This window comes from Pinus tabuliformis, chromosome 6 (assembly GCF_031772625.1).
Source record: "Pinus tabuliformis cultivar Carrire ecotype Pingquan chromosome 6, CPIR1, whole genome shotgun sequence".
Lineage (NCBI taxonomy): Eukaryota > Viridiplantae > Streptophyta > Pinopsida > Pinales > Pinaceae > Pinus > Pinus tabuliformis.
This window is the reverse complement of record NC_142292.1, coordinates 1,613,538,297-1,613,544,448: the sequence shown is the minus strand read 5'-3', so window position 1 is coordinate 1,613,544,448 and position 6,152 is coordinate 1,613,538,297.

Below are 6,152 nucleotides of genomic sequence, written 5' to 3'. Positions count from 1 at the left end.
AAGCAGCCCACGCAGGGGCACCGCCACTGAGACAAATCACCCGCGCAGGGGCACCGCCACTGAGACAAATCACCCGCGCAGGGGCGTTAAATCACTGAGGTGCTGTAAGAGCAAAAATTGATATCCCACGCAGGGGCTCAAAATAGAAAAAAGAGACCTTCAGAAGGATCCCTCGCAGGGGTATTGAAAAACATTGAACAAGATTTCTTTCAGACCATACAGAGACATCAAAAACATACATTAAGCCATTGAAGTAAACACAGAAAAACATGGGAGGACCTGAGCCGCGTCTGAATAGGTGATGCTGAGCGAACGGACGACTAATCGTCCGGCTCCTCCTCGATGATCCTGCACCAACCATATCCTTCCAGGAGAGAGTCCCATGCAGTCTTGTCCTTCGCCGGAGAAGGCACTGCCTGAGTCGGAGGTGGAATGACAGCATGCTTTGGGCCAACCTCTGGCGAACCCTCAACATCCCTTGAGCTTCCGGCCCGGTGCATTTTCGTGTTGGGTTGTTCCTCGCCCTCTTCCTTCGGCTCTTCCAGAAAAAGGACCGAGACATGGGCGTTGATGCGAGAAATTCCCTGGGAACTGTTGAAGGAGAAGACGGCAGTGCCAAATGCAGGAAGTGGAGCCGAGTCCGAATCTGGACTGCTGGAGTCCAGGAATTGGCTCGATTGGATGGGATGGGTTTCTAAAACTTGATGACAGAGACATCTACAGCAGCGGGATTGGGGAGTTGCAACTGAGGGACGAGAGGACCCGCCTCTGCTAGAGCCTCGACGGCTGAGAAGGCGCTGTCGAAGCCTGATCATATTTCCACAGATAGCAGGGGGGAAGAAACAGAGCGGGATAGGAGGAATTGGGGAGATTGAAACGCCCTTCACCCACCCTTGCAGACCAGATGCCGCAGTCAATTGACAAAGGAGCGACGAGAACCATCGACCAGGTGCCGCAGTCAATTGACAAAGGAGCGACGAGAACCAAAGATGCACACTCCCTAAACCATAGACCCAATTCCGGATTCTGAGCTCTACCCAACACATTACATTCCATCCCCTCACCATTCTTATGCTCCTCCTCTGTTCCTCGAACTCTGTAAGCCATAACTGCTCTCTGAATTCGCAATTGAACCCCGGACAGTGCAATGAATTGCCGTCCCTGATCGCACCTGAACCCACGCTTAAGAACCATGGCGGCGGATCGCAGTTAATGCTAGACTTAGGCATGGGGCCGCACATGGTTTCCATGTGGCGCCTCGTTTTCCACCGTCGTGTCACCCGCATCCGGGGAGGCAGCATCGCTTTGGACTAGCCTAGCAAAGTCCTAAGCCTGGGCGTTATTTGGTATAATGGTCGAGGTTCCTGTGAGGAGATTATGATCATTATCTGCTCCTATGTTAGCTAAGAGGTCTGCAACCTTGTTGCCTTCTCTTTTTGTATGAATGAAGGAGATGGCCCTGTTGCTGGGGAGAGCTTGTTCAATGGCTTCTAGTCTGGCTACGAGTCTCCAGCTGTTTGTGATTTTTTTCGCTTGTGAGCCATTCTGCAGTCTCTTGGCCATGTTTATGAGAATCTGGGAGTCTCCTTCCACGATCAAGGGTTGGAGATTGAGGTTCCAAGCGAGAAGGAGTCCTTGCCATAATCCTTCAATCTCCGCCGAGTTGTTGGTGTCCCAACCCAAGGATCCGATGTATATCTTCAGGGGGGTGCCTTCGTGATTTCTCAGAATACCTCCAAAACCTACCTTTCCAGGGTTACCTTTGGAGGCCCCATCAAATTTGAGCTTATAAGAATGCTTAGGGGGGGCGATCCAGGTGCCTTTGATTGTACTGCTGCTTTTAGAGGTGCTGATCTTGTGAAGAGTCTGAGGTAGGAGCAGTTGCCAGTTGCTTAGAATGCCTTTCTCGACGTCTAGAGATGGAAGATCTTCCTGGGTCCAGGAGTGGAGCAACAACGTCTCGTTGAGGTTCCCACAGAGTCTGGTCCATATGTCTTCGATCCTTGAGCGCTGATTTTTGAATATACGTTTATTCCTTTCCTTCCATATTCCCCATAAGATGAGTCCAGGGAGCAGGTTCCACATACAGTTGAGAAGCTCGCTCTTATAAGGATTATGCTCCCAATGTCTTAGGGAATCGGTTATGTCATTCTTTGTTCTGCATCTTTTTTGACATCTGAAGCTAGCCTTTTCCCATAGTTGATTGGCTAGGGGGCAGGTGTCCAGGAGGTGTTGGAGCATTTCCTCATCTTGATTGCAATTGGGACATATCGATGGTCCATGGAAATTTCTTCTTCTTAGTTTGTCCCAGGTGAGGATTCTTTTGTGGCTAACCAACCATAGGAAGTAAGAGACTTTGGGCCAGGATCCAAGACCCCATATTTTTCTCCAGATTGGATCAGAAGGGGTATTGATGTTGCAGACTATCTTGTAGGCTTCTGAAGTGGTAAAGTCACCTTTTGGTCGGTATCCCCATCTTAGGATGTCATTGCCTTCGTCGTGTCTGATGCTTCTTTTTCCAAGCTCCTTCTCCAATTCCCCGATATCCTGTAGGTTTGTGAAGTTAATTAACTAATTACCCTGTTTCCATTTCCTGAATCCGTGCTTCGTTTCCTGCATCCAGTAGTGATGGATCATTTCTTGCTGCTGCTCCGGCCTGACGTGATCCAGGGGTGAATGAAGAATGTGGGTAAGCTTAGGCAGCTGGTTCCATGCATCTGTCCAAAATCTGGCGGTCTTGCCGTCCCTGACCTCCCAAAAACTGTGCTGCTGAATTAACTGGAAGTGTTGTTTGGCCGCGTTCCATATTAGCGAACCTTTTTCCGTGGGGGTGAACCGGATGAGCTCCTCCTGAGGTCTGTTATTAGCATATTTAGCTGTCCAAATTCTTGCCCAGGGTTTTCCTGGATTTGTGATCCAGTGCCACCATATTTTGGCGCTCATGATGGAATTATTATGCTCCGAGTCTCTCAGACCAATTCCCCCTTTATCTTTAGGTAGACAGACTATGGGCCATTTGACTAAAGCCCATTTACGATTAGTTGCCGAACCGCCCCATAGGAAGCTGCGCTGAAGATTCCTGATTCTTTTTAAGACCCATTTGGGTGCAGCAAGGATTGAGAAAAGATACAGAGGCATTGCCTGAAGGACTGACTTAATGAGCACAACCCGACTGGCCAGATTGAGAGATCTGTGCGTCCAAAGGTTGAGACGAGATTCAAGCTTCTCAATGAGGGTTCGCCAAGAGGAGTGCTTTATAGCTGAGGCAGTGAGGGGGGCTCCTAGGTATTTAGAGGGAAGGGAGGCTGTGGGAAAGCCAAGGATTCGAGTTACCACCGTTTTAACAAGAGAAGGCGTGTGAAAGAAGAATATCTGCGATTTGGTACAGTTGACATCAGTGCCTGACGCTTCAGCAAAGTCATTGAGCAGGGATTTGAGGCAGGTAGCTTCCTGGACCGAGGGATATCCAAATAGCATGGTGTCATCAACAAACTGCTGATGAGAGGTAGCAGAGGTGTTGTGAACTGAAAGACCTTTGAGATGGTGGGATTGGAGGGCATGCTTAATGTGACGGCCGAGCCCTTCTGCCATGAGAACAAAGAGGCAGGGGGATAGGGGGTCCCTTTGCCTAATTCCTCTTGATGGTTTGAAGGGGCGGGAAGGGATTCCATTCACAAGGATGGAGAATTGAGTGGAGTTAATTAAGCTCATGATCCAGCGAATCCACATAGTACAAAAACCAAAAGCCTTTAGCATTTGCTGAATGTAAGTCCAGCTGAGTTTATCAAAAGCCTTAGAAAGATCCAGCTTAAGAAGCATACCTGCCTGTTTTGATTGTTTGAGGGAGTGTATAATCTCGTGCGTAAGAAGAATGCCGTCCATGATCTGTCTTCCTTCCACGTAACCCGACTGTTCCGGAGATATGAGCAGCGGTAACAGGGGCTTCAATCGGTTAGCCAGAACTTTGGAAATAACTTTGTAAATAACATTACAAAGTGCAATCGGCCTGTATTTGTCGGGAGTAATTGAGTCCTCCTCTTTGGGGATGAGAGCAATGAAGGTGGTATTGAGAGAAGGAAGCAACCAGTGGAGAGCTCTCGATTCTTCAACGATTTGCCAAACTTCCTGTTTTATCATCTCCCAAAAGGTGTGAAAGAATGTGGTGGTGAATCCATCCGGTCCAGGGGCTTTTCCTTCCTTAAGCTGGGACATTGCCTCGTCCACCTCCTGAGGCTGAATTGGGCGGAGGAGAAGCTCATTGTGTTCCTTCGTAATGATCCTTGGCACATTGTTGGTGATTCTTTCAATTGCCTGTCGCCTGTCTCCCTCCGGCTCTTGAAGGATCTGATTGAAGTGATTGAGAAATTCTTCCTCGATTTCCTCATGCTTTTCTACTTTCACCCCGCCTTGCTTTTGGATGAACAGAATGTTGTTGTGCATTCTTCTTTGAATGGTGGTTCTGTGGAAGAATTTGGTATTACGTTCGCCCTCCTTCAGCCATCTTATTCTGGATTTTTGCTTCCAGTAAACTTCCTCCTGCTTCTGCCTTTCCTCAATCTGCCTATGGATACTTCTTTCCTGTTCCAAGGTCCCTTCAGTGTGTCCCTCTGTGGTTACTCTTTGTTGGAGATCCGTCAGTTCCCGATTGAGATCTTGTTGCGCTTTAAAAATATCTCCAAAGATTTCCCTGTTCCAACGCTTTAGGTGGATTTTAAGGAACCTGAGCTTCTGTTGGAATTTATACATCTTAGACCCTTCTAGAGGGATAAAGGAGGTCCAAGTGGTTTTGACAAAATCCTTGAACTCGGGGTGCGAGAGCCAGAATCCTTCGAAGCGGAAGGGCCTCCGGGTCAGATCACCTGGTCTTTGCCATTGGAGGGCTATCGGCCAATGGTCCGAGCCGGTATGCGGAAGAATTGCAGCTGTGATATCTCCTCCAAGGTGAATCGCGTTATCTGAGATAAGGAAGCGATCTAGTTTGGAAGCAATTTGGTGTTTTCCCGCTCTGCGATTGCTCCAGGTGAAGGTTCCATTGCAAAAAGGCAAGTCTATGAGGGAGGCGTTTTGAATGAAGTCCTTGAAGCGGATGTTTTCTTGTTCTAGTCTGTTCCTCCCCCCAATCTTCTCCTCTAGCTTGGTGATCATGTTAAAGTCCCCTCCGATGATCCAGAGTGGGTGCCTCCTGTTATTGTTCAAAGCCTCTATGGTGTCTAGAAGCGCAATTTTGCTCCCTGTATCCTGCGGGAAATATACATTTGATAGATTTCCATGGACATTCGTACCCAGAATATGGAAGGCCGCCTGTATGAGGTGATGAGAAGCGTGGAAATCTAAGAGATTTAACTCTTGAGTATTCCATGCAATGGCCAACCCTCCTGAAGCTCCCGATGCATCTACTGCTACTGAGCGACATCCTGGCCGAGCTTTTGTGAGAATGCTACCTAATGTAGATCTGTTACATTTGGTTTCCTGGAGAAAGCATATTTGCGGCTTTTCCATTTTAATCATGTTTTTTAACATTCTGAGTTTCCCTGGGCTATTGAGCCCTCTTAAGTTCCATGATACCAGCTTCATGGTTCAACTATTTGCAGAGGGTTTATAGTACTTTGTCAATTTTGCATACCTGCCTGAATCTACCAGGATTTTCCCAATCTCGATCGTTCTCTGTAGATCTGTTCTTCGTCCTCTCTTTTTAGTTTCTTTTGGGGGGTGGCTTCCATCCCATTGGCTTCCTGGTTGAATCCCTAGTTGCTGCGGCTGGTATGCTCTCGAAATAACCACCTCCAGCTTGCTAAGTTGGGTTTCGGTTATGCTACATATGCTTTCGTTTTGCATGCTAGTTCCAGTTCCAGAATGTCTAGGCCATGCAGATCTATGCTTTCTAGTTCTTCTTCCATCTGTTGCACTTGATTGCCTTCTGCCCCATTGACATCTGAGCCAGAAGGGGGGTCTAGCTTTCCATCTATTTCCATGTCCTTGTCTTTCTCTGTCGGTACTTTCCTATCTCCTGAGGGGAAATCATTGAAGATTATGGGGGTTTGGCGTTTGGGGCAGGAGGCTGAGGGGGGGGGAGGGGCGGAGGATGAGGAATGGGAGGGGTTAGGCTCAGAGATCGGGGGAAGTTCATCAGAGGATTGAGCAAGGATTTCGAA